This window comes from Melospiza melodia, chromosome 3 (assembly GCF_035770615.1).
Source record: "Melospiza melodia melodia isolate bMelMel2 chromosome 3, bMelMel2.pri, whole genome shotgun sequence".
Taxonomy (NCBI): domain Eukaryota; kingdom Metazoa; phylum Chordata; class Aves; order Passeriformes; family Passerellidae; genus Melospiza; species Melospiza melodia.
This window is the reverse complement of record NC_086196.1, coordinates 50,726,202-50,752,918: the sequence shown is the minus strand read 5'-3', so window position 1 is coordinate 50,752,918 and position 26,717 is coordinate 50,726,202. Positions and strand designations below refer to the sequence as shown.

Here is a 26,717-nt window from a genome sequence, read left to right as displayed (position 1 = left end):
TGCTCCTGATCTGAAACCTATGAGGCTGAGGATGATTGTAATTCTCTATCTCTCAACATTTGGTAGAAACTCCTGATAACCAACAACTGTGTTGAATTGTCACAATGGGCCTCAAAATTTCTGAATTATGGCACTTCACCCTTGCTCCTCCAGAAGCTGTATTTAGCAAGTCATTCTCTGCATTAGCATGTTTTTGGTTTTATTTCTTTTAAAGAATGAACATAATTAACGTTTTAATCACTGAGTAAAATAAAATATATTTTGCAGATTTTTATGATGAATTAGTTTCCTGCACACTACTCTGGGAAGTAAATTGGATTTATAGCATTTTTTTGCCAGACAGCCACTCTCTAACCTCTGGTCACACAAGCTTCAGCCATCTAGAGTCCTCAACCAGCAGTTTTTTGAAGGGCAGACACCTGTGGTTTTTTTTGGACTGAAATATTCTTGTGAATCAAAAAGAATTGACCACAACAATTAGGGGCAAGTAGTCACGAAGCCTAATATCAGCCATCAAAGTTGAACTCTATGATCCTTGTGGGTCACTTCCAACACGGGACATTCTGAATCTATGATGATATTCCTGGGAAGGTTTTCTCATGCATTTCACTCCCTAAAGGCAGTAGCAGTTCCAGAGGACAACTGTCTACTTCAAACAACCCCCCCAGGAGCCTTCCACCTTCTCCATGGACTACTAAGGCAGCTTAAGGAGGCAGGCTTGAGTTGCTGCTAGGTTTGTGTTTTGTGCACTCATTTATCTCTCATATATGGAGTCTGGAATTCAAAGAGTCATACCACAATGATGACAGCTAGCACAGCTTGAAGAAAAGGGCCTTAAAGTACTAGATCCTCTTGTCCACCCTCTACTTGCGTGGGGTCGTTTCCCACACAATGCATGGATATGCCACCCATAAAGGCAGCTGGTAAGAGCAGCAACTGAGTCTGAATCACACAAACAAGGCGGGAGGGAAATTGTGTAAACTTTGAAGTATAAGAAGAGGACATTTTCCCCAGGGTTTTAAGGACTTCAGCCTGATGGTTTCTAGAAGCTGTAAATCTTCCAAATGTTACCTCAGTAACTGAGAATTTTCCTGGCAACACTGCAGATTTATGCTGCCTCCTTCTGTGCTCACACCAGATGGAATATCTTCAAGGAAAGTACAGGTTAGGCATTCCTTATGCTGAGCATACTTACAGTGACAAAACCAAGCAGCCTAGAGAGACATTAGGTCTGGAATGACTTCTCTCCATTCTGCTGAGAACAAGAATGCCTGTTTAAACAGCCTTACACTGCTCAAATAAGAAGCGATAGACGCAAGGTATGATGCTGAAGGACAGGCATCAGTAAAGTCAAGGTTCTGGAGTCAGAGAAGTGACTATTTAAAGCCACACCTTGGCTTTCAACTTAAAAAGGAACCTTAACAATTTTTAGGATATTCAATCCCTTCAACACCTATGTACTATCTTGGGTACCACTATCAGAACATTTTATTTTCTATCTTCTGTCTCTTTTTTGGCCATGTGAATGATCCCTTAAACATTTATGAAAACACCCATTTCCATAGACTCCGTATGATTGTATTTGTCTCTGGACAGTCTTCATCCTGACAAAACTGGCTGAAATCAGCAGATTTATAAGCTGTGAAGCTATTCTCTATGTTTAAAATCCTTAGATGTGTTCTCATTTCTTCTCATTGGAAATGCAAGGCCAAAATTAATTTACATGCAAAATTTTCTACATAAAGTTTGCAGTATTTGGACCTTCTCTAATAAAATAAATGCAAAGTCCATGATTGATAGCTGCCTTTCTGTAATTTGCTAAATGAGTGGTCAAAATTTAATATGATGCAGTGAAGGACACCTTTTGACCATATCTGAGTCACAAAATGTAAGTGTCAAGCTATTGGAATATCAGAACTACTAAGTATTTTATATAGAAGATTGCCAGTTACCAGGCTTGTCCAAAGAGGAAGGAATGTCTAAAGCAAGCATATCTACAAATTTCAAAATACTGATACAAATATTAACAGCTTAAAACCAACTCAACTAATTGTTTACAATTTTATTCGTCTTAGATTTCAATATAGAAACCTATTAGTATGTTTTTTTTTTTTAATGTTGTTTTAAAATAGATTGATATTCACAAACCTCATAAAGATCAATAAACCCTCATGGTCTCGCAATTTTACTTCCAGTTATAGTAGGCTCTCTTTTTCAGGATGGGTGGAAAACATTGGGGCCAAGAAGAAAGAAGATATTTTTATAAAATAGTTTACTCTTGACAAGCCAACATTCCTTGTCCTGTTGCAGCTGACGCTAGGGAGGAAAAGTAGTTTTTCTGCATTTAGTCTTTTTTATCATTTAGATTGTAAGTTCTCTGCAGCATAATCTTTTTGTAGTGCTGTGCGATCCTTTCTGGTCTGCACAAACATATCATAATTTTAGCAATGAATAAAATAGTCTTATCTTCTTTCCACATCTCATTTAAGAAGCAATTTAACTTTGATTGATGTCCCAGATCATCTAGTGTCCAGTTCCATTCATGTCTGTAAAAATATTTACTTGCCCTCTAGAAAAGAATGGCCCCTGATGTAAAAGAGTGGATTTCTGAGCCAAATCTGTGGTCAGCTGTCTCTTCCTCCTGAAATCCATGAGAATTGATCCTAACATTAGTCTCAGAGCACGAAGAAGTGGAAAGTTTTCTACAAATAACTGTCTGTGCCATGTGCTTTGAGCTTTTCATCTAACACATTACAAGTTCTGGTGAAGGCCTATGGCCAAAAATATAATATTCCCTACTTAGGAAGGAATTCTGTTTGACAGTTCACCCACTTTTAGAAGATTATATACCATATTGCTAGAACTGTCCATTTCCAGGATTTAATCCAGTATCTGAGATTGTTTTCTTTCCTTGCTAAGAATGTAATTAGGATTGCTGAAGAGTCTTTGCATATTATGAAATTAAGCTATAAAGCCAAATACCATTAAGTTGCCAGGAAACGATCCTGCCTGTTTTCTGACCTTCTGGTCACGAAACTCTCATGTTTGACTTCTACCCAAAAGCTGGAATTAAATGTGCATTATTGTGTAATATTTAGAAATTTATGTCTTAGACACTAGTGGGAAAAAATCAGCTATACACAAAACTGCTTGCAGGAGGTCCTCCCTCACATGTCCTTGGGTGTTAACAAAAGGGAATCCAGGACTGATCATCATGTTGGAGAGGGAAATAGCAAAATGTGATTTTGATTTTCTGGAAGAGAAGATCTGAACAGTAAGCTATCCTCTGAAATATCAAAGGACCTTGAAAATAAAGGAGCCCAAATTACAATATCCATTGAGTCAGTGCAGTTTGGCCAAAGAATATTATGACTTAAAGTGGTTAAATCCTGGTGTGTGCTTAATACCACTTGTGCCAACGAAAGTAGAAGAGAAACCATTTAAAACTTACATGAAAAGCATGGGCAGATTGCCTTCTCAATAAAAATGTTTCTGCATACACATTAGGTTTTCATGTGTAATGCACTCTTTATGCTTTGCAATGTGATTTAAGTTAAGAGAAGTACAGAAAAAGAATATTGTCCTTGTAATTATGCTTGTACATTGTTGAAAGAGCAGTGGAAGAATTTTTTAATTATTTGCTTCTTTTCTGCAACTTACTGCATGTTAGAAACCTTCTTCGATGTTTAAGAGCTTTGCAGGCCTCTGTACATTAATAGAACCAAGTGAAAAACATTCCTTTCAAACAGCAGTATATTGTCATCTGTTTATAATTACTTCATCATGTGTTCATTTGTCTTTGCTTTTAACACATCTTTTTTACACATTTGTATTTGTTCATGAAAGCCACTTTATAATAGCAAAGGCATATATTTCACAACAGCTGAGGAGACTATGCTGAAAATCTCTGTGTAGTGGAGGCTGCTTGCTGTTAGCCAGCTCAGACTATTTATTCCTTGCTGAGCTATTAAGAAGCTCTTCAGTGAAATAACTTTTCAGCATGGTAGATTCACACTGGATGCAGATACCAATGGTGGGCTCCACTTCACCCAAAAGGGGCTTCTTGTTTCAGTTTGTTGTGTAGGATTCCCGTAAAAGTTAAGGGAAAATACATATGCACCTTGTAAGGGTACTTTATCTTCCCAACTTATAAACAAACTGTTTTTTAAAAAAGGCAAAGTATCTCCTTTGATGAGATGATTTAAGATTGATTAGTTTAGACTAGACTCCCAAATTTTAGGCCTTCAGAATAAGGAGGGATGGATTCTGCCTCATCAGTTTACAATTAGTTAAGATTTTTTGCCCTAATTTTCTAACACACTCGAGTGTTTCTGGATAAGGCCCTATTAGATGTGCTATAGCTTAGCAACTAGAGACCTGAAATGGCTACCTCAAAAATAGAGTAAATAATAAAAAGACTGTGCTCCAGCATGGATCAGTGACTGCTGCAAAAGCATGGAAAAGAAAACTTAGGAAAGTAATGAAAGTTTAAACTCCTATGCTTAAATTATTGGCGTCCTGAAGCTGTGTTTTATCCCTGTAAGAAGGAAAGCCGCATGGGACAGACTCACACTGCTCCGAGGACAGGTGCCAAGAGCAAGTCTGTCCTTCTCAGCGAGCAGCTGACCCAGATAAACAATTACCAAACAGAAGGCTTACTTGTACACATATTTTTTTCCTTTATGGCACCTGCTGTATTGGCCAAGCACTGCAGCCAGGGCAGCTCCTGCCCCAGATTTGGATGGAGCAGCTGTGATTCCCAGCAGCCCGAGCTTTGCGCCCCGTGCCGAAAAGCCGCGCTGCTGGCGCTCTCTCAGCTCGCTGGGGCTGCGGGAGCATCCAGAACTGCCTGCCTGGAGACAATTTGGAATCGTCCCCTTGGAAGGAGCTGGGAAAATTGAAGGTATTCACTGTGCTGCTGGGACGCTGTGAACAGCAGAATAAACTTTCCTGTAAAAGGGGCCATTTGGATGAATTCATCTTGTTCCCGAGTAATTTTTGGAAAGTCCTGTACACCTGCACCACAGTGGATTTTCTCAACACTAAGTAAAGACTTTCTATTTCATATAGACATATGAAAAATGAATAAATATATATTTTAGAAGTATTTCTTCTAAAAGCACTTGCACTTTGGATGTATAGATGGCCAGACCTCAAAAAATGATTTAAATGTTTTTTTAAAAACAAGCCAAATATTTGCAAGGCATCTGTTTTTGGTGGGAACACACTGATCATTTTGTAGAATATTTATATATATCTTGATGCTTACAGATTTTTTAAAAGAAAACATTTATATTGTGGTTTCTGAATCAAACAACATTAAGTATGTAAATAATGAAAGACTGGACACTTCTTTTTTAGTTGGTTTTCTTTTTAGGTTTATTTTTTCGAGATCTGGTCTTAAACATAACTTGAATATGATCATATGTAGTTAGGTGCCTTCAAACATGAAAAAAATAAAGACTCATTTGTTTGAGAGAGATTTCATACACTTTGATTGACATTGAATTATAGGCCTGAATTTCTTTAATGTAAGCATAAGTTAGAAGTACCTCAGCTGAATGTGGGTCAAATCGAATAGCTGAACTGTAAAAAGCATAAGAATAATTAAGCTTTTTTCATTTGAATGACTTGTGTATATTTTTTATGAAGTTCACAGCCATGTGAAATTCCCTTCTTTCTGTAGCAACTGGTTTAGAGGGCAGAAGACATACAGGAGGGTTTATTTGCCTCTTTCGAGATGGGTGTGTTTTGAGTTGTCTTCATAATCCTCAATTTGTCCCAAATTTGTCAAGAAGATTTTCCAAGTTTTACTGACCCTTGAAATGAGCTCAGGCTGAACTTCTAAAGTATAGATTGCCCGTCAAGTTAATCCAATCTCTGAGTTCCACAGAAAGTTTGCTGTTTTGTTCCAAGCCATGGTTATGACTGAGGATTGCTTTGAGTTTTAGGGTTTGTATGAGCTCAGAAACCCAAAGTTAAACTCAGCATGTGTGTGAACCGTCAGTAACTGAAACAAAAAAAAAAAAAAAAAAAAGAAAAAGAAAAGGAAAAAAAGGAAAAAAAAATATTGAACCCTGGGGATGTGAAACTGCCAAAGTTCTCAGAGCTTCAGTATATGAAAAAAGAATGTTATTGCAGCATGAGAAAATTTGATGTGGGTAGAATAACATTATTTTTAAAAGTGTTGAACTGTCACAATGCTTTTGGAAAAGATGCAATAACTTCCTAGCTTTAATTCTTTATTCACAAACTTCAAATATTCGAATACAATTTTTAAAAGAAGATGATAGTGTATATTTTTTTTTGTCAGATCTATATGGAATCTAAATAATGTAACTAATGGCACATAAATAAAGACATAAAAAATGTTGTACTTGGATAGATTAAAAAGCTGTATTACTTAGAAACTTCTCAACTTAATTTCTGTTATAATCTGTTTGATATATTTAACGGAGTATTTTTCAGCCCTAAGACCTGACATTCGGTCCCTGAATTGCCACGTGGAGTGATGCTGTAGTCACTTTGATATCTGCATTCCCTTTTACAGGAGAGTGCAGATGAAAATTTAAACCTCATGGATGACTTAGTCTCTTGGAGTAGTTGAAGAGTTTCTCAGATTTTTTCAGTATTTTTTCAGTCTTTTGTACATCTTCAGCTCTGAATTCAGTTTAATGAAAATTTCCATCCTCTAGTCATGGTTTGAAAGATGGCAAGTTCCTTTCAGTGTGTAAACAGCGCAGTGCACTTCAGCTTGAATCAGTCCATTTGTACATCAATACACTTACAGTTTACAGCTGCTTTCTTCAATTTTCTTATGCCTGAGAACGGAGACACACATAAAAATTTGTAATAATGGAATATCAAGAGAAAGCAGATGACCACTCTATCTGTATGGGGGCAAAAAGAGTCATCAAGGAAAAATTACAGTCATCTTTCTGAAACACCGTTTCTTGCATTGAGATGAGCACAACTCGGACGGCTCGCAAACACTTCTGTGTGAGACTGTGTGCATCTTCCTGTGAGGTGGCTCAAATCCCACAGCTTTTCTTTGCTTAGCAACTTGCTTGTTGCATGGTTACAATTTGCAGTATACAAAACCAAATAGATCAAGCCGCTGGGGAGGTGTTGGCAAATACTTTCATCAGTAACAGATGCTTAAATGATCATTACTTGCATCCAGATATTTCAGTTTGTCCTCCACCCTGGCTGAATTCAATCTGAATTTTGCCTGCATCATTCAAATGTAAGATTTGGGATCTTAATTTTCCTAAGACACTCACTATGTAAAGAACCCCTTAAATAAAAAAATACCCCAAAAATTTCTGTGTCATTAAAAAAGTCATTTTATGTGATTTAAAGAACTGTTCTGCAGAACTGAACAGTATGCAGTAAATCTTGGGAGTAATACTCTCCATATTTTCAGAAAAAAAATAAGCATTTAACACAGATTAGCAACATCTCTTTTTGTTTTGAAAACACATTAACTATTTGGCATCCTTCAGGTAATACTCAGCATCTTTTTAGACAGGCACAGTGATCTCACTCTTCTTTATGACACTTTATAGGGCATACAGGACAAAAATGAGTGATGATGGAATTCAACTCTTCCAACTTACACTGACCACACAGGCTTCTAGTCAAAGCCACTTTGTTGCACTCCTAAGATGAGAGAGAGATGGATGTCTACCAAAGGTGGCTTTTAGGCTTTCTTATATTTAGAGGGTGGGTCTTGACAAAATGCCTCTTTGTGTCTCCTCTGTCAAAAAGAGAACGTAGTTGACTAGCTTACGCTAAATATTTCAAATTCAGCTAATTAATCTCATCCTATCAGCCCAAAAGTGTAAGAGGCTGGGACACCTTTCTCCCCTATGCTGAGACACCTACTTAAAGTCACCCCACTGACTAAAATATGTCTAACAGCTTATAACAGCTCAGTTTTGATTTAGTGTGTTGCTTAGTTTGCAGATTGGAATTTGCTGCTTCTGCAACAGGCCAGAAGTTTTCAGATTTTCAGGTGTTCAGGTCAGAGGTTTTGCTTTCTTATCCCCAAAATCAAACTCATCTTAATAGCAGCAGTAATAGGACCCCCTTCCCTACTTCTCCCTCAAAATTTGCCTTGTGTCCCTTTGGCTCTCATTACTGTAGCAACATCCAGGTTACTTGCAGCAGCAACAGTCCCATTCCACTGCTCTCTTATTAGGGAGCAGGCAGTGGACAATGAATTTGACAATGCTTGCTTGTGTGCCCATGCATCATTGCAAGGCCAGGCACGCAATTTCATAGGTGTGCATTGTATGAAAGTCATATGGGTAATGCAAATCAGTTGAGGCTTTCCAATTTATTTAGAGAATGAAAACATTCCTCCTTAGAAGCCAAGAACTGCCCCTTATCCTTCTACTACTGGCTGCACTGCCTTTAAATGACAACCTGTTAATTGAAGTTAAAGCAAAATGTGTTTTAACACTGCCCTCTTACATTTACAAATCTAATTTATCTTCACATTTAACACATTATATATAATTCCATGTATTTCTCTGCAAAGTTTATACAGAGAGATTTATAAATTGTGTCATCTTTCATTATTCTGTCTCCTTTTCTCATTTATGTTTACTTTTCTGTAATTACAGAGGTATTCCATATGGAAACAAATTTTCATTCCCACCTGGTGAAAAATATCACAGGTAAACTTTGTTTGAAATGTTAGGAATATACACCATGGGCTCTTTTTTCTTTTGTTCTTTCTTTTTTTTCCAGAGGTGGAAAAGGCTAAGAGAGCCCTTTCCAAAGATACAGAACATTAGAGTCATTCCTTAGAAGTCTCATTTTTCATAACAACGTTGCCTTTTAAACATATATTACATGCCCAAAAGATGGTTAAATAGCTCATCATATATTCATATATCCATAGTATGAAAAAATTAACTTTTTTCCTGGTAAATCAAATACATCGATGGATAATTTTATATGAAAAAGTTCATAAACTAGTTGAGCAGTGCTCATTGACGTAAAAAAGAAAAGACAGAGAAAAAACTGATTAAAAGAAGTCCTTTTGAACATTTTGGGAAAAAACAATTACATTTTTGTATTTCAGCAAAAGCAGTGTTTGATTCTTCTGTAAATTTAATTTTACAAAATTAAAATGATTTCTTGCATTACCAAAGTTCATAAATTAATATACATAGACAGTGTAAAGGCTGCGCTGAGTAAAAATATTTGATAATTGCAAGATAAACAAAGCTTAGACTAACAAATTAGGACTGCATTGTGTATGGCATTTTCAATTGTACATTGCTTAATTCTCCTCTTGGAGTAAAGTACACATTCAACAATAAAATAATACTAAGATATTTTTGCCCTGAGAAAAAATTAATTTTATTGGAACGCCTTTGTCATGAAGTTCAATTACCATCATTGAAAATCCTGAAGGACCACTCTCAAAATCAGAGAAGTAGTTTCTTTTTTTAAATTATTTTTTATTTTATTTTGCTATTAATTTGGAATCTGGTGGGTTTTTTCAGTCAATGTGATTTCTTTACTGTTTAAAATGACATGTCAGCATAGGTAGTATTGCATGATGCCGACAAGCGGTAAGAAAGCATAGCTGTTCAAATCTTTCATTTCAGTTCTACAGAACTGCTGCTTCATGCTGATGGAACCAGCTTTTTTTTTTCTATCACAGCACATTCTGTGCTTTGATTATATTTAAGCCATTTGCATTTTAACACAGGTGATATATGAGTGGAAAAGGTCTTCAATAGAGCAAAACCTCCCACAGAGTGGGAAAGATTCCAGCTTTCATTAACTGTACAGCCAAATGTTGGTGTGACACACCATGTTAACTCCAAATTAATTTAAAATTTGATGTAGGATATTATAAAATTACTGGTCATAATTGTGTAGTCGAGGCTGAGTGTCATATTTATATATTCTTTAGACACAAAGTCTTAAAACTCATTAAAATAGGAAAACACACTGGGGACAGGAAAATATATATTATAAACATCCCTTAAATAAATACAGACATCTTCAGCTAATACAGGTAATAAGCTAATAACATTTTACAGCATTAAGATCATCCTGTGGCTGAGGTAAGGAGAGGTGGTCTAGGAATGTTTTGTACTCTCTTGCAGACTTGAAACAATGCAAATCATGCCAGTGTGGGTACCAATGTCTTATAAAAGCAGATTTTGGTACACACTGTAGTGTTCCCAGGATTCCATACAATGACAAATGCACATAGGGAGATAGCAGGGCCACCAAAGCAGGGATAAGTGGGTGAATTCTCACTTGACTGAGAGAGTTCCCTGCATTGCCCCTCTGCAATAGCAGGGCAAGAAAGCAACAGTGCCTGAGGGAAGGATGCCCAAGAGTGCAGTGTGCAGTAATCCAAGCATCTCATCAGCCAAGAAAGCTTTTTGGTGGCTGCCCTTAGCCCATGCATGGCCTCATCTGTGGGAGCTCCTCCTTCCATGGTGGTTAACAACATCATGGCCCCTGGTACTGACTGCTTCTAGTGACTTCATCCTCACCTGGGTTGAAAACCGTTCTGTACCTGAGCTAAACACAAACCAAACAGAAAACCAGTCCCCAAGGGTTTAGTTTATAACATGGTACAGGAAATAAATTTGCAATATAAATAAATATTAGGTTGAGATAACTGAGAGATGAGTTGACTTTATGGAGTAAGTTCTAATAATAACTCTTCATTAGCCAGAAGGCAAATTTGGGCAACTGTGCTGTATATAGAAAATAAATAAATAGATTATAAATATAAATATAAATTAACTGTTATGTATACATACATTAAAGAATACAGAAAGAAACACAAACATACTTTTTATCCAATTCCCTACTCCTGTAAGATTTTAATGTATTTTGTCGTTCTCCAATATTTTGTTTAACTCAGAACTTCTCAGTGACCAGATTTTTACCTTCCAGATATAAATAACTATAGGGGGAAGGAGACAGGTATTTGAAAGAATTCAGAGTTGAAACTCTTCAAACTAGATGGTGTCTCTGACAAGAAAGAAACTTTTGTTTGCTTTATGTCTTTATCCTGAAAGAGATCAGAAAGCTGTTGAGAGTTGTAAAGTATGTATACATAAGGTTATTCCATTTGATTTAGCATTTGACAGGGTGTATAGACATTTTAAATCCCTCTATATACTTTGAACTTCTAACTGAAAGTCTTCTCTTTGTGATGCTGTTGCTTAGCTTACATTAAAGAATTCAATGGATTCAGTAATGTGGAATAATGCTTTGACTTTTTTTAATCACAGTATGCCCAGTCACTAGTCCTAACTTGAAAAAAGGGAAATGGCTCAGAGTAAATGTAAGTTTATGATGATTGGAAAAGAGGTCATATAAGCAACTTCCTGGCTGAGTTTTCTGGAATCTGATATGCCAAATTGAATGAAATATTCAGAGTCTGTCAAAAGTAATACATCAAGTCCTTGTCACAAATGTAATATCAATATTTTAAGATACAAGTTTACTGAGTCCTTGTATATGCTGATATCTCCATAACAAAATACTACTGATCTGAATGCTCTAGCCAGCTGAAGATTCAAATCTGGATCAGAATTACATGACTTGGATGGTGAAGTAATTTTGCACTGTGTCTCTGAGAAAGCAACTTGTTTTGATTTAGTAGTTCAATTTTCTGTTTGAAAGAAGCAGCTTTTTCACAGCACATTTTTTCTTTTCAACAAATATTGAATAGTGTCTCACATGTTTTGGCACAGTAGGTCTTTACATTAAAAAAAATACTTCAGATATCACTGGTATACATCATATTTCATCCCTTGATAGTTAGCTTCAATTTGTCCCATGAGTTTCTACTGAGACTCCCTACAGACAAGAATAATTTGCTCACCCATGTCTGTCAATAACAGACAGGATTTTCTCTATCTTGTTGAAATGGGAAACTGCATCCTGAATTTTTTTCTAAGACATTGTCCTTGTTTTGATCAGTGCTACTCTTTGTGGACCGAAAAACCCAAAGAAAATGTGAAGGCTGCTGTGTTATGAAGAAGACAGCACTGACCACAACCTGCATCACTTCTGAGAAAGAATTAGCACCTCAAAACAGGCAACAGCTATGTGGCAGAACTGGCAGGAAATTGGAGGCTTAGCCATCAGATAACATTCTCTCTGACAGGTTAGTAGCTCAGTAGAAGCATGGATGGGTGGATAGGCAGGCATGCAGGCATGCACATTCACATGAATCTGCAAGCCAAAAAACAGCAGCCAGGGATCAGGAGCTGTTACTGTCCTAATAGGAACATTTTAAATTGTGGTCTGTGGAATGGTTATGTCCCTCCTGAGGATCAATGTCCTCTGCCATCCCTGGCTTGGTGCTATGCAGGCACTGTGGTGAAGGATACTTGACCCATCATTAAACTGAGGAAGGCCTTCCCTTTGTAGCCTCCCTGCCTCTACTGAAACTCTCAAATCCTTTCACAGACAGGATAAAATTAGCTGTCATTGCATCTGACAGGCTTTTCTTGTCCCTGTAAACATGCATTGCAGGCAAGAACTCTTCTAAACAAGCAGCGAGCTCCTCTGTATCTCTGTCCTTTGCTGTGTGGGATTGCAGACAAACTAAGCAGTGCCTTTTACTCCTCTCTAGTGTCAGACTTGCAGGCTAAATGCCTCTGTTTTAGGTCAGTCTTGAAGAGTAAAGGTCAGACCAAATCAGTCACAGATTCATTCCTTGAGTTCTTTGGCAGAATTTGATCTTCAGCAGATTTGATCTCTACTTTTGCAGAGAGCTGCTGATTTTGCTGACTTGGCTATTATGAACAACCTTTATTTTTCATTTCAGCCACCACTCAGGTATCAGTGCGCCGTATCCATCTCCAACCATTGGGAAAATGTATAAGTTTTGAAATTTCTTCCAGTCACATTCTGACTATACGCCCTTGTTCACTGCATACAAGACAACTTTGGTATTCTTCTGCTTACTTTGTTTTTTCATAGCAGCAATCTATTCCTCTAAGGAGTTCAGGAGAAAGAAAAACCTAACAGGAAGCAGGATTTCAAGGGTCACAAGAAGTGGTTTGCTGGGAATTGAGAAGGTGATCTACACATGAAGATGTGAACTCCAGAAATCTGAATGTGACAAAGATTTAGTAGTAGCACCATCCAGTCTAAATTTTTCATGTTATGTATTGTTTAGCATCTGCAAGATTAAAACCAGATGGAAACAACAGGTTACAGAAAAATGTGCGCTGTGTTACTTCGAAATCCTTGCCACTGCCTGGCCAGTCCTGTGCCAAAGCACAATGGGTTGTACAGATACACCTCTACACCATGGTATCATGTAGTTATGATGTATTTGCATAGCTCCAGAAAAATGTATTTTGAAGAGTGAAAAAGAAGTAAAGAAATGAAGAATTAAAGTAGCAAAGAAGTGAAGAATTGAAGTAAGGAATTTTGGTTTCTGTAATGACTGAGATTTCTGAAAACTCAAAAGTTTTGATTAGTAGTGCTGAGTTCTTGTATACCTGAATTATGAATGGAAAAAATAAGGAATATTGGGATTGTTTTTCATTCTATGTCTTACTGTCTTTTTTCCTCAATGACATTAAGGCAGGGGCTCTCTCCTCCTAACCACCTACAGGCTGGACCCATGGTTGAGCTAGTAGTGTAAATACCTACAGCTGTCCAAATGCTGACTGCAGCTATGCACAGGAGAGACTATCTGCACTGGTTTCACTCTCTGACTTCAACTAATTAAATATATTGTCAGTATTTTATTTCCACCCTTCTAGAAGAGGACCAAATAGAATATATTTTTGCTCCCTGACAGGTTCCAGGAACTTGATGTACCTCTTTTAACAGTATAGCTGCTTTTATAAGTATTGACAACCATTTCACAGCCTTTATCCTGTGCCTAAATTGATGCTGATTAAAGTCACATAAAAGTGAATCTTTATTGCTTTTCACCTCTGTGGAGGAAAACTTAGAGAGCTATGCCGAGAAATACCAAGCAGTAAAGCTCTTTCATGGCTGCAGTTTTAGTTGCCCCATTGTATGAGTCTCATCTCTAAAAGATAGGTTCAGAAGAAAATACATTCTTTCCTTGAATATAAAGGATCTTCTATAGCCAATTAAAAAAATAATGTGATTTAAAATGTCTGGGTTTTCCTTTGATTCTTGTGCACTGAATGCACTGTGGAAAAATGGTAATTATGTGATTAAAGGAATGCACAATACAATGGGCAACATCAGAGGAGTAACAGAATATGTATGGTTTGCAAACATTGATTCTCAGGGGTTTTTTCTCTCTGTTGTTGTGGTTTTCTTGGTGGGGGGGAAGTTGTTGGTTTGGTTTGGTTTTTTTATTGTTTGTTTGTTTTGTTTTGTTTAGTAAGGCCTCCAGGACAAACTTAGAACAAAAAATTTAAAAGGCCCCCACAAAACAGCAAAAATTTTATTTTATTCTTGGAAGCCAGGCAGCCATGCACCTCAGATAATCTGGGCCAGAGTTATTCTTGAGGTTAATTAGTAAAATGCCTGTATAGTTCAAAAGGTGATGTGCAGGGGATATAGCAGTATTTTACCATTCAGGAGGGATTATCTAGTAAAAATTGAGAGTCCTAGAGGGTTTCCATATATCACTGGAGGAATTCTGTCTGTGGTAAAGTAGAACTGCTAATCATTAAATCAGTTTCTCTTAAAGATTATTTTTCTCTTAATAATACTTTCCTGTTTATTTTTTTGACTTTATAGCACTTTTTCAACTAACCTGCTTTCCACAGGAATGTCATTAATTTTTCCAGAGACAAAAAAGTTTATTTTAAGTCTGGCCAGCAGGGACCACTGGAGTGACAGAAAGCAGAAAAGAAGTAACAGCTGAAATAAAATGTCAGCTTGAACTTGTCACTGATCCTTGTGTCTTAAGGATCTTGTTTTGCAAAGCTGGGCTGCTGTTCGAGTCTCAGATAATAAGGGAGTGTCCTAGGTGAGCCTTACAGCAGGTTAAATTTGGAGATCTTTAATGTTCATTGGATTTGGGCATTATGACATCCTAACCACTCTCTATGGTGCCTCCCGTGAGACGTTTGCTGTTGAGACCTTTTTCCAAAGAGAAATCCAGTAGTAAAAGAAAGAAGCAAGTCAGCTCCTGCTGTGGTGGGCTGGTCTTATTTCGGTTCTAGGTACAAGAAATTAATTTTCATACTCAAAAGGTCTGGGACTCAGCATCTCACAAGTTCAGGTCAGTCACTGCCCAGGGAGGGCAGCCACTCCTCAAATACCTCCCCAATAGAAGGACCTCTCTCCTTCTCTTTCTGACAATTCCAACTCTGCAGACCTGACCAGGCATAGGGAAGCAATCACAGCAAAGGAAACATTCATCACACTGAGGCTTTTCTGCTAATTTGAGTTCAAATGGGCTAGAACCAATCCCAACAGACTCATTGCTTCTCCCCTCTGTATTCTTTTTAAAAGTAAAGTGAGATACACTATAGTCTGAGTCAGCTCAGACTTCCATATACTCTTGGATCTTTTTGCTTAGATAACGTGTTTATTGAAGGCTAGCAATGGATCAGCTAAGCTTTTAGCCTGCTGGATTATACCTGCTGAAGAACTGGAACACTGAACAAAAATGTGGATTAGGCACGTAGGATCTGCATGTTGAACTCTGAGTTCAAGTTGTTTCTATCTTGGATCTATTATAATGGGATTAGAATTGACTAAAATATCAAAAGTTCCTGTTGTAATTACATTTTATCTCAGGTTATAAAAGGTTTTTTTGTTCTCTCATCTTTTAACTTAGCTTGTTAAATACAAAGTATAACAGGAACAATTGAGTTACTATTGTTTTAAATTGTGTTCTTCTGTTCCTTCTCTTTCTCCTCTTCATGGACAATAAAAGCATACTGAAAGAGAGGATGAGAACTACATATTTTAATACACTGTAAATTTTAAAGACCAGAAATGATGGAGATAAAAAAAAGAAAAAAAGTTAAACAAAATGTACTCATTGCATGTAATGGGAAAAAAATCAAAAATGTAGAAGAGCTAAATATATTTTAAAGTTAATTCTATTTAACACAGCCTCCACAAGGAGGAAATATTTCACCTTTGGGTACCACTTGCCACACAGATCCCTTCCCTTCCCTTCCCTTCCCTTCCCTTCCCTTCCCTTCCCTTCCCTTCCCTTCCCTTCCCTTCCCTTCCCTTCCCTTCCCTTCCCTTCCCTTCCCTTCCCTTCCCTTCCCTTCCCTTCCCTTCCCTTCCCTTCCCTTCCTTTCATTAATTTTTTATTTTCTGCAAAAGACTAGTTACAAGCTGTGATTATTTTGATTTCATCATGAAGGAAGTGAGGTAATACCAGTGTTTCTGGCTAAATTCTTGGGGCTTCACAACTGAGGTTTTAAGAAGACACTGTTTCCTGCAGGCTCCTATGTATTTAACATTTCCCTGCCATTGCTCTCTACACTTTCTGTTTTATGTATATTACCTGCCTCCTTGACAGTGGCCTTCCTGGCCACTGGCAGTGGGCACATCTTTCTGTATATGTAAGCATGTATGCCACAGTATGTCATGTCCCAGAATTACTATTAAGTCTCCTTTAACAGAATTCTACATCCCTTATTTTTACATAAAATAGATGGCCTTTGCCATATTTGTCATTTGATATTTTCTGATGCAAGAGAGCAAAACACCCCTCTTTTGTATTAAAAATCAATTGTTAGCATTTATGTAGCTCAGGGAACCTTTCCAGCATTAACTGCCACAGAATTTAGATATGAAGCCTACCAGTAACTCAGCATGTTTGGAAGACAGGTTTGTTGTCACATTTCTGAAGGAAAGTTTTTGGACTGTGCTGCATCTGATCACTCAAGACTAAGCAGTTTTGAGTAGGAGCTAACATAGAAGTCTTTTTGGGAGCAAGGGACAAAGGCAGAGGATAGATGAATATTCCCAAATCCTGCAGTAAGAGGGAAATGGATGGTAGGGAGTCAAACATCTGGCCAACCTGACTGATTCTTAATTAGGTAATAGCTGAAGGAAAGTCCTGCTCTATTTTGCTTTTGTGAGATTCCACATAGATCTGTGCTCTTGTGCTCTGGGGATCTGCAAGGCACAAGAAAGACATTGGCATGTTGGAATGAATCCAGAGGAGGGCTACTAAGTTGATCACAGGGCTAGAAAGCCTCTTCTATGAAAACTGAGAGAGAAGGAGCTCAGCCTGGAGAAGGCCCTGGCAAGACCGTAGAGCAGTGTGCCAGTCCTAAAGAGAGGTACAAGAAGGCTGAAGATGGACTTCTGGCAAGAGTATGTAGCGGTAGGACAAGGGGCAATGGGCTTAAACTGAAGGAGAGTAATTTAGGTAAGACATTAGGAAGAAATTATTTACTGTGAGAGTGATGAAGAATGGGCACAGTTTTCGCAGACAAGTTGTTGTGGATGCCCTATCCCTGGAGGCATTGAAGACCAGGCTGGATGGGCTCTGAGTAAACTGGTGAAGTGGAAGGTTACCTGTCCACGACAGGGAGTTTGGAACTCCTTGGTAGAAGATTTTTAAGGTGTCTTCCAGCTGAAACTGTTCTATGACTTTATGAACGTCTCAAGAAGACTCATTGTGATTTCAGTGAAAGAGAACATAGTGTCTGGAAGAAGCTCAGAGCAACCAGCAGGAAGGGAGGTCTTCATCAAAAAGACTTTGAAGATCTTAGGGAGTCTCATAGGAAGCTTTAAAATTTACTGTACTTTTACATGGGAAAGTACTGTGGCTACATAACTGGACAGTGAAAAGTCTAAAAATGCTTAGTATCTATGTGTGCGTAAAGCTAGTCTGAGAACAGAACGTAGCTTGGTCTGCAATTGCTGTACAAGCCACCAAAATTGTAATTTCTTTGAGAAAATTTGATAAAACAAGCTAAGTCTTGTATGCTAAATTCTCCTCAGTTATATAGGCATGGTGTGAGTGCCTGAAAAATCTGAAACAAAGTCAGTCTAAATTTTGGAAAGAGAGCTGTGAAACAAGATTTTTCACAGAATCCCAACACAAGAGCCCAAGAGGATATTCTTTAGATGGAATAACTCACAGTTGCTGAAATGAGTTTGTTTTCTTATCTGACAAGCTCTGGCAAATTAGCCATGCCACACACCAGCAAAGCCCTTGGTGCAGCTGCTACTGACATCAGAGAGTTGGAATGTGTGTGCAGCACATCCACTAAGAAAAGTTACCAGTCATTCTCTGAAAGCAGACAAGGTGTGAGAAACTACTGAACATCTAAATGAGGCCACTTCTATCTTTGTTAAATATACTGTTTATGCTGAAGATGTTTTACGATCATTTAGTCAAACCAGAGTGTGAACTCACCTGAGGTGAGAAAACACAGCTGGGAGTAAACACTTCCTTCTCGGAAGTTGTTTTCTCCTTAATACCTTCATTTTGCATTTGTTTATTTGCCTTAGTCCAACTTCCTCATTCAAAGTTTGTTTTAAAATTTTAAATCAATTACTCTGTCCTGAATAAATACTGAAGAGTGAATATATAGGCCCCAAACATCTCTCTAGCTCTGAAGAGCTATCTCTAGCATTGCTTCACACTCTTCTGATGTGATTTATTAATAGCAAAACATTGCAACAAATTTGTCAGCTTCACAATATTCTTTTTCCACTGAAGAGCTTAATGTATGTTCTGTAGAAGGAAGAATTGCAGCAAAGCCCAGCTGAAAAATGTGACACACACAGCAAGAGAGTATAGGTTAGAGAATTAGATATTGTCCACCTAGCCACTGTGAGCCAACCCCCAGCTTGAGGATCGCTGAAATTATCCTTCTTGACACCAGTGCCTTCTGAATGCCTTCAAGGCTTCACAAGTACCCAGTGACCAGGTGAGGACTGTCTTTAGATATGTCACAAGTTCCCCATGGTTCTCCTATATCAACATGCTCTAACTTCTTCCCTCTTCAAATATTAGTTCTATTTTTCTCAAAGCTGTAGCTAGAGCCTAAGATATAGCAACACAAAATTCATAAGCTGCAATTGTTTATGGGTTTCATACTGATCTGTACTTATACTTACCTTTTCCAGAATAGAAAGTAGCAAAGATAACCACACAAATACATGTATTTAAGTCCTGATGTGAACCTCATCTTGATAAACCTGCAAATATATCATAGTAGAACAGTATCATTTCATGGAAGGCTATATCTAATTGCTGATGTATAATAGCTTCTTAAATAGACTTTCAGGCCTAGTAGAAATTTCATCTGAGACCTTATTCTTCATTCTTTTCACTTCAAACTAAAATAAGTCAGTTTATATGCAGAGAAGATCAAGCAAGACTCTTCGGCTTGCGCTCAGAAATGTATAACTGCTGTTGAGTACAGCTGAGAACAGCCACTTAACTGTTTGTTTGAACACTCCTGCTATGCATCCAACAAAATTGTTGGGTTTAATGTGTTGTTTGGATCTTTAAGTGTTGCAAAGAGCAGATACAGCCAAGGTAGTCTAGGGAGCTCCCAGCTCTGTAGGACACTTGTAGGTACAGCTGCAAGCTGTTAAGCAGCTTAGCTAAATTGTAGGAAAGGCATAGCCTCTCTAATGACCTTTCAGTTATAAATCTCTGAAGTCAGAATGATGCTGCTCTTTCCACATCCATATGGTCTGTGCATCAGGATTTCTTGCAAGAGGTCCTTAACCCACTAGGAAGATGCTCTTCCTCTGGATGTTTTCTATATGAGTACTCAGACAGCTAAAGGCTCCATGCTTCAGTGATAGCTCCATGTAGAGCTGCTCGTGAGCTAGTTAATCACTTGAATGGTGTTGAAAAATCATTTATTCTGTAAGAGATGTGCAATATCTGCTGCAAGACCCAGAAATTCAGCTGCAGATTTCTCAAAATTTATTAATATTTGAGCTGTGAAGTCAGTGTGACTTCAGGGTCCAACATTATGAAGGAAGTTATGAACTTTTTGTTTTTTCTTCCTTTAGACCCCTCTGAAGACCACATAAACCATTTTAATATAAAAAGCTGAAGTTATGCAAAATGTTCACAGTGAAACCAAAACCATATTACAAATTTGGAATCCAGCATGGTGTTAGTCAATGCTTGCATGCCTTCTGTGAAAACTGCTTTGAGAGAAGTTAGGCTGTATGGGTATGATATATGGGTTTGAGCTGGAATTATGGGAAGCAGAACTCTTGGCTGAGTTTCATGTTGCATGTTCTGAGTTCATTTCAACCTGAGAATTATGCAAAATTGACAGCATGAAAGTTCTTATGGATCAATACTGGGAAATGCACTGAGGAACTGTTTCCATGATTCCTTAGAGCTTAAGGGCAAGCATTTGGTGTTGTTTAGTGCACAGAAGCTGTTTGTGATTTTCATTACTAAGTCTTCAAGAAAACTCTACTTTGATGAATGGCTGCAGATCACTTTAAGATAGTTTCTCTATGTTTATTTTCTTCCTACCAACATATTACAGAAATGAAAGGCTTAGCATAAACTTTGGCCTAAGTACATATAGCTGATTTATAGGAAATACAATACAGAGAGAGATGTTTAATTCTAGAGTTGAGGTGCAAACTGGGTTTTGAAGTACTTTTTGAATAGTCCCAGAAATCAAAAGTGAAAATGATCCCTCTGGTATGCAGTCATGTTCAGGATCAGTCATGAGAAAAACCTAAAATATTTAGACATGTCCAAGGGGTGGGGAGTAAGAAAAGACTAGATAATTCTCTAAGAAATTCACATGGCTAGAGTAGTATAGTGCAGAGTTTTGAGGGGTAAGAGCAAGTGTAATACAAAAAACTGATACTCTGTCAAGAAATGGAGAAGACCTGGAATAATTTGGGACCTGGAGAGAAAAAGTTGTGGCATTAGGTTTTGCAAAGGCATAGAGTATGTAGGAGAAATAAAAATTAAAAAAAAAAAGGCAAAAAGGCAAGAAAATGTAAAAATAAACTACATTTAAAGAGCTAAATGTTTTGTGTGTAAAAAGGTAGTTTAGTGCCACCGAAAAAAGTCTCCTTTAGCACTCACCTTGTAAGTTTACAAATTCCTTCCATAGCTGGAATCAGTACTGCAAGAATGCAGTGAAATTTGCTTAAAATGCCAGAGGCTACAATCTCTTGATGAATAAAAGCTCCTTAGCAGAACCATACACTGCTAAGTGGAGAACTCTTTCTGGGAGGAAGAATAATAGATATAGCACCAATGTGTAAACAACTCCCTTTGCCTTTTTACTCACTTGGAGGTCAACCTGACAGTAGACATCAGGGAATAGAAAGAAAAGACTAGAAAAGAATGTGAGTCTTTTATTCCTTGAAGATGGCAGGTAGGAGGAAGAGAGGAAGCCCAAGTTTTACCAGTGCCTTCAAATTCATAGCAAAACTAGAATGGTTTCTGATAGCAGCAAGTCCCAGCTGCCTAAAGCAGAAGTACCAAAAAGGCACAATAGGTAGAGGTACCATAACACAAATAATGAGGAATTTAACTTAATGCAAATAGATAAACAAAAACATTGGGCACTGAAGAACAATAAACAAAAAAAAACGGGTTTTAATGTCGTTGGAACTACCTCTCAGCCTGATGAATTCTTACTAACACTGAGGAGTCCTCTTTACCCATTTAACCTAATTGTTTGATCTTATTTCACTTTCAGGTACCAGATGCAAATATTTGGAAAGTCTGATCATATATTTAGTGAGGGAAAATAAACATCTCCACAGCCTCAGGAGTGTTTTGGTATTGTTTTCGTACAATCATAGCTCCATATCCTCAATTGTTTCTGAAGTAGTTTTCCAGTAGTTTTTTCATGTCTACACTACTCAAGCCTATTAGAAGTCATCTTACCACTGATGAAGATTTAAAACAAATATAAATATTTTATTTGTTATCCAGACATTTACTGGAAATCTGTCGCAAGCAATGAAGGACTCTTACCTTTCGTTGATCAATTCAATGTTGTTTAATAGATGGATATTGCCCAGAAGCAATAGATAACTTACTGATTTTGCTTACATTTCATCATGTGGAAGTTGTAATTTCTGTTATACGGATTGAAAAAGTAGGTTTGGAAATGCACACAGCTCTAAATATGAGTCTTAAAATTAAATTCATAGAGGCATATTTTATGATACTTCTTCCTATCAAAAAAAAGGAAGGGAGCCTTCACTAAGGGTAGGTATATCAAGAGCAGGTGTTCTTGATGCTGGAATACTGGGAGAGAATATTTTGAGACAAATATATCTCAGAATCCTTAGAAAAGAGGCTTACAGAGTGTAATGAGCATAAAAAATGTGAAAAATAATTTGATTTTTGTCCTTAAAAAAACCAAAAAAGCTGGTCAGTGTTCTAGCAAGTTAAAGATTGAAAACAGAATGTGCCTGTATTTTAATTGAATTGATGAACTATTATACTGGGAATCTGGAGATAATATCAGAGGGAAGTATTAGTGGACATTCATGGTTTGAGTTAAATATACTGAGAAGCTGGGAGTCTTTTGGCTTGAAGTCATTCTTTGCTTTCCAACCCAAGTAGTAATAACAAAAAAAACCAGTCTTTCCTTTTCCTTATTAAATCCATCTATTGTAAATATCACCTAGCAGCTGTACAGCCCACTTTATCAGGAAGTGTGCTTGAGTTCAGATAAAGTTTGTTATCTCTACTGAAGTGACCACCCTGTTAGATAGCAGCAGCCCTGTGTGTTTGCATAACTCAGAAAATATCTTCTTCAACACATAATCCCTCTGGCCTTTTCTCTACAACATTAAATCAGAAAATCTGTTTCCAGAGAAACAACATCCCCAAAGTAACAGAATTTACACCCTGTTTGCAGCATCCAATACCCAGAAACAGAGAAATTGCCAGGAAACTTTGTTCACAGTCCAAAAGCAGCAGCAAGATGTCTCAGCTATCTGTCTTGCTCTGCTACTTCAATTTTTCTGACAATGATATGCAGAGTGATGACCTGCAAGAGTGTCAATCAAAACTAGATAAAAAGTGAGCAGGGTGACTGGCAACCTGCTGGTCAGATTTGCAGTCTATCTCAACACTGGCCACATAACAGAGGTTTCTAAAAACTGCAAAATGCAAGAAAAAATTTCAAGGTGTAGGGGAAAGGGACTGTAGATGCCTGATCACAAAGTTTGTGTAATGGAGAAATTCCTTAAAGAGTGTGAATTCTGGTCTGATGTCTTCCATGCTCTATTTCAGCACACAGATTTGTGAAGGTTGCAGCTCCTCATAAGTAAGAACTAATGGTTTTCACAAGTCCTGTCTGTCTTGTAATGTTTTTTGGAGTTAACTTTTTGCAAAGTTCATAATTTGATTAATATTTTTTATGTTTTATCTTATATTTCACCACTAAAAAGAAGTCTACAACAAACCCCATAAAAAAAAAAAAAAAAAAATCCCACCACAATAAGAAATAAAACCCTGGGAAATAAAAGGCAGGTAGGTCAATAAATTAAACTAGAGAAGAGAAAAAAAGAAAAAGGACCTCTATTAGTAAATACTTAGAGTTGGCCAAAAAACTCTACACAGTACCCTCTTCCTATCTGCCTTTGTATTCATATCATGGTTGAGACAGAATGGGATTTCTAATCACCAAATTTTAATATCAATTTGGATGACAAAGAATTATTTATTCTTCATTTTTTATTTTAGTATAATAACTCAACATACAAATGGCTGAATTCCCCACAGACTGCATTAGTTCATGATGACAGGCATGTCTTTTTCAGAAACAATCTCTCCAATATATTTGAAAATAAGAGATGAAAATTAATTACTTTACAGACTGAAAGTTTACTTTGTAGGCTGGTGTTCTAAAGCCCTACAGTAAATTCTGTAATAAAATTTGGTGTCATAGTATTTCTCAAAGCTGGGAGAGGACAGAAGTTTAAGGCATTTTAGGGTTAAAAAGGGCTGGCAGAATTAAAGCGAATCATAGACAAAGGGGCCAAATATTTTTCAGACATGTCAACACGTAACTGATGAACACTTAATCCTTCAGTAACAAGTTAACCTGCTCCTCTGTTCTAGCCATGAGAAATGTCACCATGAGGAGTTCCCCCACTTGTCATTTGGACTGTGTCAATCTGTTCTAATGAATTTGCTTCAAAGCCAAGCTAGTTTACATACTGAAGCACTAAACCAGCTAATTTTCACTCTCAGCTGCAAACATTTTATTCTCAAATCATTCTTCCCTTATCACCTCTCTTTCTTAAATGCTTTCCCAGAGACTGATGGCTAGTGGGAAATATTTTACATTGGGGTAACTACCAATGGATGAAGGAGGAAGAAGAGTCAGATTTAAAAAAAAATAAAGTTCTTTTGCAGTTTAATATTTTGGATTTGGACACTTGTTACTTGTGTTACACTTACTGTTGCAATTTTTCATTAAACTACAATGCATTTCAGATGGTTGTGTACTCTGCTTCATCTTCAGATGAGTGTTTTAACCTTTCAGATAGCATCACATAAAACAGTGGTTAAACTACTCATTTGAGGAGTGAGAAACTGAGAAGGTGTAGAGACCCAGATGATAAGGGGCTAATGTGTATGTCTGAAATGCCGATAGCCAGATAGCTGTGGAGCCAACCAAGGATTGTTGGGAATAGCAGCCAAAGATTGTTGGTAATAACACACTGTGAGAAAGAGCAGGATGGAGAAGGGCTGGAGAAGGGGGCAATATGAGGGTAGGGCAGGATGTCTCTGGGAAAAATGTCCTGGAGCATGACACAGTTCACTGTTGTACAGTACAGGAATAAGATTGAGAAGCAGACATGGACAGTAGGAACAGAAATCAAGACCACCAAAGACCACTGACTCATTTCCAGAAAGGTCCAGAAGAACGGACTGCACAAAGCTAATTTGGATCGGAAGCAAGAAACTTAATTCCAGGGTGGGGAAAACGTATCTATAGAAAACAATGTCTATAGAAAGGCAGGCCCATGAAGCCCAGGCGTGCAGGCACCCACAGCTGGAATGACACTGGATTCAGAGCTAGTGATCTCTCTTTCTCTCTTTCTCATTTTCCTTCTCTCTCCCCCCCCATTTTAATTCATTTCTCTTTTTCTCTCTTCCTTTCACTCTACTCTTTTATCTAAACCCAACTGTGCATGCTTGTACTAGAAGGTCAGGAACTAACATACCAATTTCCATGCCAAGTGTTTAATCCCTCTGGCCTTTTTGCATCTATTGTGGATCCTCTGACTTCTGTTTTTTCTTTTGACCACAAGTATCTACAAATCTTGAGTGCTCCCCTTCTCTTAAGAATGGGACATAACAGAAGGGAGGTATAGAGCGCAATTTCCAAATGATTTGCCTGAATCCCAAGGAATAGGATGTCCAAACTATACAACTGTACTTCCCATAACTTTGAATGGACCAAGCGTGTACTTGTTTGCATTCAGTTTGCCAGTAGGAAACATGAAGGTGACAAAAAAGCATTCCCCCAGCGCTTTGGCAAATCACTACTGTGCTGCAAACAACCCAGAGCCAACTTGAGACACAAAAACAATTATGAAGTACAGCTCTCATAGCGGTGGAATATGGCTCTTGTTTTTCCTTTCAAACCATAGACACAAATGCTGGAGGAGGTATTTCTTTGAGAGATTCCATCACAGACTTCAGATCAGGTCCTGCAGCCTGCTGGCATACCTGGTAATTGGCTGATGTCAGAGTGGAAGGGAGTGTGGTACAGAACTCTGTGTGCTGCACTGACAGTCCCTGTGAGTAAACCCAGACTCATGAACATCAATGACCAGCCTTTGGAGGTACATGTTCATTTGGACTTTAAGCTGGAAGGCATGGCTTGTGTTTGCCTTATGGACATTCCATGGCAACACATTTTCACAACCTAGCAGAATTTGGTATTTTATCTTTCAGCAGCAGAAAATTAACTTGCAAGAAGCTTTCTATGTGATCAAACTATTTTTTACAAGACCAGAATCTTCTGTTCTATGGGGAGTTCAATCTTTCCAGTGTTGGTTTCTTGTGGGCTATTTTTTTTTCCATAAGAGATGTTGTTTCCCAAGTCTGTGAATTTTCAGCCAAAATTCCCTTTCCCCTGCTGATCTGCTCTTTGTCAACTTTATGCTTGGATCTCAACTTCCAGCAGAGAGATGGAGGCATTTCAAGGATGGGCAGAGTAACTGTTTTATGGATATTATTTGTAAATTGCTCTGGGATGGTAGGCACTATATAAATATAAGATATCATTGCTATTAAACTGTCATTCAGCATTCTCTTCCATTTACTTCTCTTGGAAGTAATAGGGAAATAACATTCACCATAAAATCTGGTTGATAACATCTACTGAAACAGCTGGTATCCTGACTTGTTTGACAGAAGTGGGTTCTTATATGAAGCTCAACAAATTAAAATGATGGTAGACACTGCTTAAGTTTCTGAGTCTATAGTTCAAGCATCTTTTGTCAACAGATTTTCTGAGTACCTGCTTCACGTCTTCCTGCTCATCGAGAGCTTCTGATTGTATTATACCACATGGTTGTGGTAGTGGCCACACAGCTTAGGCAATATATTCAGCCCTACTCATGCAGTGCCATGGATGTTTCAATGTGTGTGTAGAGACCTTGGGAGTGTGGGCTTGAGGGGAAAGAGGGTTTGACTGAACTTAGGGAGAAGCCATTATTTTGCCAGATGTTTCTTTCTGTAGGGAATGAAGGAGGAGGTAATGATTTGAGTAAGTGCAGGGCAAGCCAGTGCTACACATATG

The 26,717-nt window shown here is 37.7% G+C and overlaps 1 long non-coding RNA gene across 1 annotated transcript in view; it reads right to left on the bottom strand.

The window, feature by feature from the left end:
- Positions 1-26,717, bottom strand: part of LOC134416743 (uncharacterized) — a 59,461-nt gene that overhangs the window by 7,648 nt on the left and 25,096 nt on the right. The gene's annotated exons all lie outside the window — the stretch shown is intronic.